The sequence below is a fragment of the Palaemon carinicauda genome, chromosome 39 (assembly GCF_036898095.1).
Source record: "Palaemon carinicauda isolate YSFRI2023 chromosome 39, ASM3689809v2, whole genome shotgun sequence".
Classification (NCBI taxonomy): Eukaryota; Metazoa; Arthropoda; class Malacostraca; order Decapoda; family Palaemonidae; genus Palaemon; species Palaemon carinicauda.
This window is the reverse complement of record NC_090763.1, coordinates 38,236,707-38,251,706: the sequence shown is the minus strand read 5'-3', so window position 1 is coordinate 38,251,706 and position 15,000 is coordinate 38,236,707. Positions and strand designations below refer to the sequence as shown.

General features: G+C 35.5%; 1 long non-coding RNA gene across 1 annotated transcript in view; it reads left to right on the top strand.

Moving 5' to 3' along the window:
- The window catches only part of LOC137631131 (uncharacterized), a 50,763-nt gene that overhangs the window by 696 nt on the left and 35,067 nt on the right, over nucleotides 1–15,000 (top strand). The window lies entirely within an intron of this gene.

The window sequence follows — 15,000 nt, the reverse complement described above, 5'->3', positions numbered from 1 at the left end:
TGAGCATACCCAATAGCAAGAGAACTCTAACCCAATAAAATCTTCTGAAGACTAAAACGTTCCTCATGTCCATTTCGCAAAAAAAAAAAATATATATATATATATTAGGTTCATAAAGTATAAAGTATAACGTAACTCAAACCTTTTAGTAAAGTCAACGGCTCTCTTATTCAAACACCCGCATGAACATTCCACACTAAAGACCTCAGAGAGATGACAAGACGTTGTGCTGAATAATGAAGAGAACCTAGTCTTCAGAAATCCCAAACGCTCCGAGAGTCTCCAGAAATCCCGCCAGCGCTTTCGGACTCCCCCATTCGCTGGGCAATTACACTAACGAGGGTTAATGGGCTGAGTTTGATGTGGCCTTTCAGGACATATACAGATGGGAATGGATAGAATTAAACTGGCGGAAAATGAGCAGGAGAAGTAAACGCAGAATTTAATCCAGGAATTATGACGACTGTCACATGACAACAATGAGGGGGTGAAATAAGAATGGGAATTGATAAACAGGTGAATATGGACAGATGAATTAGACAGCCACAGAATTAAATAGAGTGACAGTGGAAGCAATGAAGAGGTGAGATAGGAATGGGAATTAATAAACAGGTGAAAATGGACAGATGAATTAGACAGGCACAGAATTAAATAGAGAGGCAGTGGAAGCAATGAGGAGGTGAGATAGGAAGAATTAATACACAGGTGAAAATGGACAGATGAATTAGACAGGCACAGAATTAAATAGAGTGACAGTGGAAGCAATGAAGAGGTGAGATAGGAATGGGAGTTAATACAGTTGAAAAACGGACGGATGAATTAGACAGGCACAGAATTAAACAGAGTGTCAGTAACAGCAATGAAGTGGTGAGACAGGAATGGGAATTAATAAACAGGTGAAAATGGACAGATGAATTAGACAGGCACAGAATTAAATAGAATGACAGTGGAAGCAATGAAGAGGTGAGACAGGAATGGGAATCAATAAACAGGTGAAAAAGGACAGATGAATTAGACAGGCACAGAATTAAATAGAGTGTCAGTGGAAGCAATGAAGAGGTGAGATAAGAATGAGAGTTAATAGACAGTTGAAAAAATGGACGGATAAATTATACAGGCACAGAATTAAATAATCTAGGATTTTGACGTCTGTCAAATGACAGCAATGGAGGGGTGAGATTCAAATGGATATTAATTGACAGGAGAAGATGGACACGAGAATTAGACAGATATAGAATTAACGAGTCCAGGGATTTTCACGACTATCAGTGACAGCAATGAAGAGGTGAGATACGAATGGGAATTAATAGACAGGTGAAAATGGACGGGAGAATTAGACAGAAACGGAATTGAATAATCAAGGGAATCTGACAGATGAGAGCAATGAAGAGGTGATATACGAATGATAATTAATAGACAGGTGAAAAATAGACGTGAGAATTAGACGGATACGGAATTGAGTAATCAAGGAAATCTGACAGATGAGAGCAATGAAGAGGTGAGACAAGAATGATAATTAATAGACAGGTGCAAAATGGACTGGAGAATTAGACAGTATTTCAATGACTCTCAGATGAAAGGAAAGGAGAGGCGACATAGGTGGATACTCGTGGTTTGACAGACAGAAGAAAGTCCTTTGACGGATATGACAGGCAGAAGAAAGTCCTTTGACGGATATGACAGACAGAAGAAAGTCCTTTGACGGATATGACAGGCAGAAGAAAGTCCTTTGACGGATATGACAGACAGAAGGAAGTCCTTTGACGGATATGACAGACAGAAGAAAGTCCTTTGACAGATATGACAGACAGAAGGAAGTCCTTTGACGGATATGACAGACAGAAGAAAGTCCTTTGACGGATATGACAGGCAGAAGAAAGTCCTTTGACGGATATGACAGACAGAAGAAAGTCCTTTGACGGATATGACAGACAGAAGGATGACAGATCGAAGGAAGTCCTCTAACGGATATGACAGGCAGAGGAAAGTCATTTGACGGATATGACAGACAGAAGGAAGTCCTTTGACGGATATGACAGGCAGAAGAAAGTCCTTTGACGGATATGACAGACAGAAGGATGACAGATCGAAGGAAGTCCTTTGACGGATATGACAGGCAGAAGAAAGTCCTTTGACGGATATGACAGACAGAAGGAAGTCCTTTGACGGATATGACAGGCAGAAGAAAGTCCTTTGACGGATATGACAGACAGAAGGATGACAGATCGAAGGAAGTCCTTTGACGGATATGACAGGCAGAAGAAAGTCCTTTGACGGATATGACAGACAGAAGGAAGTCCTTTGACGGATATGACAGACAGAAGAAAGTCCTTTGACGGATATGACAGACAGAAGGATGACAGATCGAAGGAAGTCCTTTGACGGATATGACAGGCAGAGGAAAGTCATTTGACGGATATGACAGACAGAAGGAAGTCCTTTGACGGATATGACAGGCAGAGAGAAGGACGAAAAGACGAAAATATATGACTTACAGAACAAACAATGATGGAAGTATTAAATGAAAGAAAGAGAAGCGATGAAGGGAAGAACGAAATGGATTGATAAATTCTTATACAAACGATGATCGAGAGAAATTAATACGATATAAACAAACAAACACAGGCAACTGATAAATGAAAAGAATAAAATGTGAAATAAAAGGTAAAGTAACACGGATAAGACAAAGAGTAAAAGGGGGTGTGAGATATAACTGTGAACGGAGAGAGAGAGAGAGAGAGAGAGAGAGAGAGAGAGAGAGAGAGAGAGAGAGAGAGAGAGAGAGAGAGAGAGAATATTTTTAAAATGGTTTCACTCTCGGGGGATAAGAGAGAGAGAGAGAGAGAGAGAGAGAGAGAGAGAGAGAGAGAGAGAGAGAGAGAGAGAGAGAGAATATCTTTAAAATGGTTTCACTCTCGCGGGATATGGAAGAATACTTTTGGAATCGTGTCCTGCCTCCCCGGGAGAGAGAGAGAGAGAGAGAGAGAGAGAGAGAGAGAGAGAGAGAGAGAGAGAGAGAATATCTTTAAAATGGTTTCACTCTCGCGGGATATGAGAGAATACCTTTGGAATCGTGTCCTGCCTCCCCGAGAGAGAGAGAGAGAGAGAGAGAGAGAGAGAGAGAGAGAGAGAGAGAGAGCGGCACTTCTGATCGAAGACTGAAGGTAAAAGCGTCGAGACGAAGCGAGGCTCCGAATAAACAAAAAGCCATTGTGAAATTACACATGCGCAATAGCCCCTCGTCACTGTCCAGTTAAACGAACTTGGGCAACGTCGGGGCATGCAATACGAGACGACTACCCAAATACCCGATGCCCAGGCAGTGTGTCATCCGGATTCTGGAATTCGATTCGGAAATGACTGGAAACTGGATGGATAATGATGACTGGAAATTCTTGGAATCTTAAAAGGGTCTTGAGATGAAAAGTAGAACTACCTTGCAAAATACAGTAGCTATGCATTCAGCACCGTCTACAACTGTAATACAATTGCAGCAGACTTATGTATTATAAAAAAAAATAGATATAAAATTCACTTACAAATCCGTAAAGTTAGTCATGTAACCCCATTGCTGATGACGTATGCATTCAACACACGCACGCGAAAGCACGTATGCTTGATTGCATGAGGGCAAAGATCGTGGTCAGTCATGCATAAAAGGTACTTAAGGCCAGACAATCGATGTATGTGTAGGGAACGGGAAAGTGAACCGTAACCAGAGAAAATTATCCAATGCAGTACTGTCTTTCCTTGTGTCCACTATTATTCTTTGGTATCAGATAGACGCTTACTAGAATAAATAATTTATTGATATGTTTAATTCAATATTTATCAAGCTTACTCTATCCACTTACTTCCACTGTCTTTGGTTAGAGTTCTCTTGCTTGAGGGTGCACTCGGGCAAACTATTCTATCTTATTTCTCTTCCTCTTGTTTTGTTAGTTTTGATAGTTTATATAGAAAATATTAATTTTAATGTTGTTACTGTTCTTAAAATATTTTATTTTCCCTTCTTTTCTTTCCTCACTGGGCTATTTTCTCTGTTGGAGCCCCTGGGCTTATAGCATCCTGCTTTTCCAACTAGGGTTGTAGATTAGCAAGTAATAATAATAATAACAATAATAATAATAATAATGATAATAATCAAACATTACCGCGTTTTATCTTATTGATGTGTGTCTCCTGTAAGTAACCATTACCTTCCTTTTATATTATCCATTTATGTATAATTAGGCATATACTCTATTTTATCAAATTAAATTTTGTCTAACTACAAATTACCTCGTTTCTACTCTATCCCTTTATGTCTAAATAAACATTACCACCAATTTATAATAATGATATATGTCTAAGTAGATATTATATATAGTTAGATATAAACTTCATTTTATTACAATAAACTTTGTCTAACTACAAATTACCTCGTTTTTACTCTATCCCTTTATGTCTGAATAGACATTACTCCCAATTTATAATATTGATATATGTCTAAGTATATACTATATATAGTTAGACATATACTTCATTTTATTACAATAAATTATGTCTAACTACAAATTACCTCGTTTTTACTCTATCCCTTTATGTCTGAATAGACATTACCCCCAATTTATAATATTGATATATGTCTAAGTAGATACTATATATAGTTAGACATATACTTCATTTTATTACAATAAATTATGTCTAACTACAAATAACCTCGTTTTTACTCTATCCCTTTATGTCTAAATAGACATTACCCCCAATTTATATTATTGATATACTCGTATGTCTAAGTGGACATTACATTTCTTCTATCTAACCTTGGTGCGCATTTAGAAGTGCCATGCTAATGTCACTCAAATGTCTGTTTTAATGTTAATGTTTTTAAAATATTTTACTTTAATTTTTCATTACTTCTTATATCGTTTATTCACTTCCTTATTTCCTTTCCTCACAGGGCTATTTTTCCCTGTTGGAGCCCTTGGGCTTATAGCATCTTGTTTTTCCCAAATAGGGTTGTAGCTTGGCTAGTAAATATAATAATGATAACAATTGAGTGACGCAATATCAAAAGTTATGATAAGAAGCAACTGATGACGAATAAAACTGAGGCGAAGTAAATAGGAAAAAGCTCACCTACTTTCACTCAAGAATGAAAAAGTGTAAACGCATTTCGATACTACATAATATATATGAAAAGAATCCTTGACGCTTCGATTCCTGGTCAAAAAATGCGAGAAGAAGAAATGTAAACAAAGAAAAGAGAAACTCGCATGAGACCAGTCATGTACCCCCCTACATTCTGGGCAGCCCAACCCACCCCCACAAACCCCCTCTACCAGGAGGGCCTAGTGTTATGAAACCCCCCCCCCCCCCTTATTTGGGGGTCAAAATGTTAAGTTACGAACAAAGTAATAGTTAAGAAAAAAAGGGTTATTCTTGTTTCAGCTGCCAACATAGAGAGTTAACTGGATAACTTCGACTTTAAACTTGATTTAACTTGAAAACGGAAGAGCAGAATCTCTCTCTCTCTCTCTCTCTCTCTCTCCTCTCTCTCTCTCTCTCTCTCTCTCTCTCTCTCTCTCTCTCTCTCTCTCTCATGCAGACTGACCTATTTTCCTGTCACCCGTGATTTACTATTGTTTACTGACAAAAATTTCATAAGAAATCCAAGCTGACATTTTAATAATAATAATAATAATAATAATAATAATAATAATAATAATAATAATAATAATAATTCAATGTTTATATTAATAATAATAATAATAATAATTTTAATGTTTTTAATAATAATAACAATAATAAGTAATTATTATTATCATCATTGTTATTATTATTATTATTATTATCATTATTATTATCGGTAAAAGATATATACCATTGTATTTTTTATCATTGTACAATAATATATTATAACATTATTATTATTATTGTAAAAATGATAACAATAATCATTATTATCATTATCATTATTGTAATAATAATAATAATAATAATAATAATAATAATAACAACAACAACAACAACAATTAAATTTTCTATTTCGCACACCAGACCCATCACTAAACCATTACCTCAAAGCTAGTAGATTTCCCATAATCTTTCGGTAAACCTCAACTTTAAAACCCTTTTTTTAAAAGAAACCTGTCATGTTCAGCTATGTTTACCTCAGGTAACCTCACCTCTGGAAAATCGAAGCTGCGAGTCACATCTTAGGCATTTCAAATGACGTCATCACTCTCATCTAGAGGAGCGCGCAATGTTACTACACCCACTTTCGGGTCAGTCCAATCGTGGTCCAACCCCTTGATTTCTTCTCGTGTTTCCAGTTTGATTTCGCGAAAGCTCAACTCTTGTATGATTTTTTTTCTTTTATACTTATTCTTTCTTTATCCTCATCCCTTGTTTCACTTCTTCCAATGGTATGTGTATTAATGCACTTACTGTATATATTTTTTTCTTTTTTACTTATTCTCTCTTTATCTTCGTCTATTTGTTTCCACTTCTTCCAATGCTGTGTCTATTAATGCCCTTTCTTCTATCTCTGCTTCTTTCATTTTCCTTGGCTATCTTCGTCTATCCCCTGATTTCTTCTCTTGTTTCCTGTTAGATTTCGCGAAAGCTGAACTCTTGTATATGATTTTTTCTTCTATACTTATTCTTTCTTTATCCTCATCTATCCCTTGTTTCACTTCTTCCAATGGTATGTGTATTAATGCACTTTCTGTATATATTTTTTTCTTTTTTACTTATTCTCTCTTTATCTTCGTCTATTTGTTTCCACTTCTTCCAATGCTGTGTCTATTAATGCCCTTTCTTCTATCTCTGCTTCTTTCATTTTCCTTGGCTATCTTCGTCTATCCCCTGATTTCTTCTCTTGTTTCCTGTTAGATTTCGCGAAAGCTGAACTCTTGTATATGATTTTTTCTTCTATACTTATTCTTTCTTTATCCTCATCTATCCCTTGTTTCACTTCTTCCAATGGTATGTGTATTAATGCACTTTCTGTATATATTTTTTTCTTTTTTTACTTATTCTCTCTTTATCTTCGTCTATCCCTTGTTTCCACTTCTTCCAATGCTTTGTCTATTAATGCCCTTTCTTCTATCTCTGCTTCTTACATTTTCCTTCGCTATCTTCGTCTATCCCCTGATTTCTTCTCTTGTTTCCAGTTAGATTCGCAAAAGCTGAATTCGTGTATAGCCTTTTTTCTTTTTTACTTATTCTCTCTTTATCTTCGTCTATCCCTTGTTTCCACTTCTTCCGATTGTATGTTTATTAATGCACTTTCTTCTTCTTCCTCTGCTTCTCACATTTTCCTTATCCATCTTCGTCTATTCCGTCTTTTTCATTCTTCCAATACTCTCTTATTGTTCTGCCTTCATTTGTCTTTCCCTATCTTCGTCTACTCCTTGCTTTCATGTCTTCCAATTTTGTGTATCAATACACTTTCCTCTTCTTTCTCTGCTTCCTGCATTTTCCCTTTTCATCTATTCAATATCTTTCCTTCTTTCTCTGCTTTTCTTCTACTTATTTTCCCTTATTCCTCTTCGGTTACTCTTTATTTTCTTTTCCCCTTCATGCGTGTTCTCCTGTCCGTTCTTCTTAACGTTATTCTTTTCCTTCTTGTTATTTCATTTACACAATCTTCTACTTCACTTCCCTTAATCCTCTTCGTCTATTCTTTATTTTCTTTTTCCTTTCATGCGTGTTCTCCTGTCCTTTCTTCTTAATTTTATTCTTTTCCTTCTTATTTCATTTACACAATCTTCTACTTCTCTTCCTTTATTCCTCTTCATCTATTCTTTATTTTCTTTTTCCCTTCATACGTGTTCTCCTGTCCTTCTTCTTAACGTTATTCTTTTCCTTCTTGTTATTTCTTTTCCACAATCTTCTACTTCATTTCACTTATTCCTCTTCGTCTATTCCTTATTTTCTTTTTTTTCCCTTCATACGTGTTCTCCTGTCCTTTCTTCTTCACGTTATTCTTTTCCTTCTTGTTATTCCATTTACAAAATCTTCTACTTTTCTTCCTTTATTCCTCTTCGTCTATTCTTTATTTTCTTCTTCCCTTCATACGTATTCTCCTGTCCTTTCTTCCTAACATTATTCTTTTACTCGTTATTTCTTTCCCACAAGACCATTTATGCAAAACAACTCATAATTAAGTCATATCCGCTTCAACCCTGACCGCTAGACACAATTAATTCAACTATTCTGTTTATTTAACCCTTATTTAGTACAACATAATCAAACCATGTGCATGACACATAGTTAATTCGAGAGCTTGCACAGGCGATGAGTAATTCCCTCTGACCAAAAATGCTGTTGCAATATTTACATGCGGTATAAACAACGTAATCTATATTTGTTCTGGCCTCAGAGGTCCCATTGCGAACGAGGTTTTAAATCCGTCAATGTATGCCTTTTATATCTGTTATTTTATACCAGGCGAATTGGTGATGAACCCCTCGTTATAGGTTTTGTAGGTGGTAGGTTAGCCAGGGCACCAGCCACCCGTTGAGATAATACCACTATTGAGTTATTGGGTCCTTTGATTGGCCAGGCAGTACTACGCTGAATCCTTCTCTCTGGTTACGGTTCATTTCCCCTTTCCCTACACATACTGTACACCGAATAGACCGGCCCATTCTCTTCAGATTCTCCTCTGTCCTCATACACCTGACAACACTGTGATTATCAAACAAATCTTCTTCCCCAAGGGGTTAACTACTGCAATATAATCATTCAGTGGCTAATTTGCTCTTGGTAAGGGTAGAAGACACTCTTTAGCTATGGTAAGCAGCTCTTCTAAGAGGACACTTCAAAATAACCCCATTGTTCTCTAGTCTTGTGTAGTGCCGTAGCCTCTATACCATGGTCTTCCACTGTCTTGGATTAGAGTTCTCTTGCTTGAGGGTACACTCGGGCACACTATTCTATTTCATTTGTCTTCCTCTTGTTTTGTCAAAGTTTTTATAGTTTATATAAGGAATATTTATTATAAAGTTACTGTTCTTAAGATATTTTATTTTTCCTTGTTTCCTTTCCTCACTGAGCTATTTTCCCTGTTGGAACCTCCGGGCTTATAGCAGCCTGCTTTTCCAACTAGGGTTGTAGCTTAGCAATTAATAATAATAATAATAATAATAATAATAATAATGATATGGCTTTTATATCAGTGTTATTTCATGCCATGCGAATTGGTGGCACTTCGGAATTAACATGTTTGCTAGCGAGCAGCGAGCAGACCCTGCGCTGGTCCAAAACATACCAAAACTAGAACGGGCGCTAGTTAGAGCGCATACCTTCACCTATATCATGTTCTATATCACAAGATAGGCAATTGAATTGTGCATATTTTCGCATAGGTTTCATGCACATCGGAAAAAAATTGATTACGATATAGAAAAAAATATTTTTTTTTACCTTTCTGTTACTTTGACATTGACCTTTGACCCAATCACTTCCCACATTTAATCATATTTTCCTTGGTTCATGGACAATCATCCCACCAAATTTCATGAGATTCGGTCAAATAGTTTTTGAGTTATGTTAATCCCAAACACACAAGACAGAAATAGAAACAAATATACGCATATCAAAACATAACCTTCGCAACGAAGTTGGCGAAGGTAACAAACGCTCCGATACAAGCGCGATTACAGCGAACTACCATGGTTTTGACACCCACTAATGGACTCTTCGCTGAAAAAGGCTCACTGGCCTTACTAACAAATCATTCTAACGCGAAAACATTGCATATTCAGGTCGTCCAGATAAGGCATCCGGAGATAGTGTAGGAATGCTCTCAATTTAGATAGGCAATTTCGTCTGATTGCTGGCGAGCTGTTCGCTGCAAACTAATGGGTTTGTTTACTTTTCATTCCGACTAGAAACCTTGAACTTTCTGAGGGTCACAAATCTTCATGGGGCTATGATTAAACCATGTCCTTTTATTAATATAAATAGCTTTAAATTCCTACTAAGTTAACATAGCTTGTTTAAGCTTTCTGAAGACCACAACGGCTTACAAAGACGATGATTAAATCACATCCCCTTATTGATAAAAACAGCTTTAAATTCATATGAAGTTAACACAGTTTATTGGGCTTTCTGTAGACTGTAATGGCTTGCAAAGACAATGATTAAATCATGTCCCCTTATTAATAAAAAAAAAAAGCTTTAATTTCATATGAAGTTAACAGTTTATTGAGCAGTTTTATGGAGCATATTTATTTCGATACTTTGTCAACATTAAACCAAAATGTTTTATTATCTACGCAGGAAATAAAACCAGAAAGCATAATGCTTCAAAATCTCAGAAGTATTCGTACATCAACATACCCACAACCCAATGAATTTCATTATTTCCCAAACTCGTCCCATTTTACAAGTTTCCTCTTTAGTGTGTGAAGTCATCGAAGGCAAACATGATGTTACTCATTGGGTTGACTTGAATTCGGACGTCGACGTAATAAGCGAGAGTCGAAAATTGACGTCATGGCTGAAACATGCTGGGTGACGTCAGAGTCAAAGTACCGTATTTTTAGGTTTATGCTTATGTGCATTTCGCCTTGGGAAAATAAGTCTTGATTTCTGATTGGGAAACATCCATCTCTCTCTCTCTCTCTCTCTCTCTCTCTCTCTCTCTCTCTCTCTCTCTCTCTCTCTCTCTCTCTCTCTCTCTCTCTCTCTCTTTCCTTACATAGACAAACCACACACAAACGTGCACTCACACACATGCACACACATTATTTATATATATATATATATATATATATATATATATATATATATATATATATATATATATATATATATTTATATATATATTATGTATATATATATATATATATATATATATATATATATGTATATACTGTATATACAGGCAAGGAGTATATACATAAATAAATATACGGACACACACACACACACACACACACATATATATATATATATATATATATATATATATATACATTTCTATATATATATACATATATATATGTATACATACATGTATATATACAGTATGTATGTATATATATATACATATATGTATATACAATGTATATATATATACATACACACATACATATATATGCAGAATACATATAAACACACATATATATATACATATGTATACATATACACACATCCTAACAATGCAGACATTTCAATTCTTATAAATGGAAGAAGACGACTCCCTTTGTGTAAAATCAAAACAAAAACACATCACCATTTTAGAATTTCGACCAGATTTTCCAGGAAGCGAGAGTGCGCAAATACAAGGGCGTTTAGTGTCGGGCAATATGCCTTTGAGAGAGAGAGAGAGAGAGAGAGAGAGAGAGAGAGAGAGAGAGAGAGAGAGAGAGAGAGAGAGAGAGAGAGAAAATATCTCAAAGTTCCCGATAACGATCAGAACCTATGTAAATTTTCAGGACGGGTCCAAAACATTCGTTCGTGGAAAATGGGTGAGGTAAGTTTAGTACGTTTGTCGTATACTTTTACTTTTATAAGTGAATTCCACACACACATAAATATCTATGTGTACATATATATACTGTATATATATATATATATATATATATATATATATATATATATATATATATATATATATATATATATATACATACATATTAGTATACTGTATATATATATATACCTGTGAGATATATATATATATATATATATATATATATATGTATATATATGTATATATATATATATATATATATATATATATATATATATATATATATATATATGTATAGTACAACTACTCGGTACTTTCCACGGCCCTCGGGTAGGGGAAGAGGGAGTAGTTATAACCCCGGTGAGAGAGGTTGTAGTTTGGAAAGGGGGACGGAGTAGGAAGGGTTGAATCTGTATGAAATGTCTTCACTCGTATATATTTCGAGCGAGGATTTTTCCATGTCATATAAGGTCGCCAACAACGCCTCGTGATATCACGCTTGATCAATGTACCGTTGCGAGTTACGAAGATTACGATGTATCCGTCATATTAAAATTGTTGGAAATTCCACTTGGGAGGGATGCAATGCCTGGTTCAAGCGTAAAAGATCTGTAATTTTTTACCAAGAGGCAAAGGTCTTTATCAACACCTAGAGTCTACTGCATTAGGTGCACTGCAAGCACAATGTACCGAGATAGAATTAGTATCGCTGGATGCAGCGATACAGTAGTCACCCATCAAATGCACTTGCATGCTTCCGGTTAATTATAAAGACTTGTTGCTCTAATTGCAAAGCACACGCAACAGTTGCCACCCGCCAGTGTTTGCAGACTCTCTTCATCCCAGCAGGTGGCATTTATCCCTATTCATTTATTCTCTTCATATTTCCTTTATTCTTTATCTTGATGTTTTTATGATAGGAACACCAAGGGAGATATAAGGATTATATTGTTTTAGTTATTTTAGGTGATATAAACGTTTGCGTCGTAGAAGTTCTATGTTTGAGTCATGGAAGTTCTATGTTTGCATCATCATAGGAGTTCTAACTTTGAATCATTGAAGTTCAAGGTTTGCGTCATTGAAGTTCTACGTTTCAGTTATAGAAGTTGTTTGTGTCATGGAAGTTCTAACTTTGAATCATAGAAGCTCAAGGTTTGTGTCATTGAAGTTCTACGTTTCAGTTATAGAAGTTATTTGTGTCATAGAAGTTCTAACTTTGAATCACAGAAGTTTAAGGTTTGCGTCATTGAAGTTCTACGTTTCAGTTATAGAAGTTGTTTGTTTCATAGAAGTTCTAACTTTGAATCGTAGAAGTTCTATGTTTGCGTCATGAAAGGTCTAACTTTGAATCATAGAAGTTTTAGGTTTGCGTCAAGGAAGTTCTAACTTTGAATCATAGAAGTTTTAACTTTGAATCAAAGAATTTCTACGTTTGAGTTATAGAAGTTCTACGTTTGAGTCATAGAAGTTCTACGTTCGCGTCATAGAAGTCCTACGTTTACATCAAAAGTTCTTCCATGTGAAAAGAAAGAATATTTGCGGCATACATTAGTCCTTTCGCACGGAATAGATGAATATTAATTTCTAATTCGCTGACGTTTTCTCACAGTTGCTACTGAAAGCATTTACAAAATCCACATTTTGACTTTGTAATTAGTAAATATTGGATTTGTAAGGGATTACATTTATGAGGTTTTATGAATTTGGGCTAAATATACCTGCGTTGGGACCATAAGGCCATTCAACTCAAAGGTAAAACGGGGAGAGACCAGCAGAGTATGATGAAGTCATAGTTGTTATTATTATCATTATTATTATTATTAGTAGTAGTAGTAGTAGTATTAGTAGTAGTAGTAGTAGTAGTAGTAGTAGTAGTAGTAGTAGTAGTAGTAGTAGTAGCAGTAGTAATAGTTGTGGCCTATAAGGCATTCAACTCCAAAGTAAAACGGAGTATGATGAAGTCATAGTTATTATTATTATTATTATTATTATTAGTAGTAGTAGTAGTAGTAGTAGTAGTAGTAGATTGATTTGAGTTTCTCTGGGATCCTGACATCTAGAAAACCTCATATAAATAAATCTATTACTACTACTACTACTACTACTACTACTACTGTAGTAGTAGTAATAGTAATAGATTTATTCATTTGAGGTTTTCTAGATGTCAGGATGCCAGAAAAACTAGTAGTAGTAGTAGTAGTAGTAGTAGTAGTAGTAGAAGTACAAGCTAGGCTATAACCCTAATTGGAAAAGCAAGATACTATAAGCTCATGGGCTCCAACAGTGAAAAATAACCCAGTGAGGAAAGGAAATAATGAAATAAATAAACTAAAAGCGAAGAATAGACAATAAAAATAAAAATATTTTAAGAACAGTGACAACATTAAATTAGATCACGTATAAACTATGAAAACTTGAGAGAGAGAGAGAGAGAGAGAGAGAGAGAGAGAGAGAGAGAGAGAGAGAGAGAGAGAGAGAGAGAGAGAGATTTGATAACAAGGACGAAATGAAGAAGGGATGAAGGTAGAGTAGAAGGACATAAAGTAAGTGCAGCTAGAGGCCAAAGGAGAGCTGAAAAGACCCTTAATTAATGCCTACAGTGAGCCATATTAGGTGAATTGATGGAGTTATCCCCCTACGAGGGTATGGAACTGGGAAGGCCTCCAGGTATGCTATTGGATCATTGGCCTCTTCCACATAAAACAACAACAAGCTATCGAGTTATTCTAGAAGAAGAAGAAGAAGAAGGAGAAGAAGAAGAAGAAGAAGAAGATGATGAAGAAGAAGAAGCAATCGAGATATTCTAGAAGAAGAAGAAGAAGAAGAAGAAGCAATCGAGATATTCTAGAAGAAGAAGAAGAAGAAGAAGAAGAAGAAGAAGAAGAAGGAGAAGAAGAAGAAGAAGAAGAAGATGATGAAGAAGAAGAAGCAATCGAGATATTCTAGAAGAAGAAGAAGAAGAAGAAGAAGCAATCGAGATATTCTAGAAGAAGAAGAAGAAGAAGAAGAAGAAGAAGAAGAAGAAGAAGAAGAAGAAGAAGAAGAAGAAGGAGAAGAAGAAGAAGAAGAAGAAGAAGATGATGAAGAAGAAGAAGCAATCGAGATATTCTAGAAGAAGAAGAAGAAGAAGAAGAAGCAATCGAGATATTCTAGAAGAAGAAGAAGAAGAAGAAGAAGAAGAAGAAGAAGAAGAAGAAGAAAAAGAAGAAGCTATCGAGTTACTCTAGATCTAGAAGAAGAAGAAGAAGAAGAAGCGATCGAGATATTCAACAGGAAGAAGAAGAAGAAGAAGAAGAAGAAGAAGAAGAAGAAAAAGAAGAAGCTATCGAGTTACTCTAGATCTAGAAGAAGAAGAAGAAGAAGAAGCGATCGAGATATTCAACAGGAAGAAGAAGAAGAAGAAGAAGAAGAAGAAGAAGAAGAAGAAGAAGAAGAAGAAGAAGCTATCGAGATATTCAACAGGAATTAAGAAGAAGAAGAAGAAGCTATCGAGATATTCAACACGAATTAAGAAGAAGAAAAAGAAG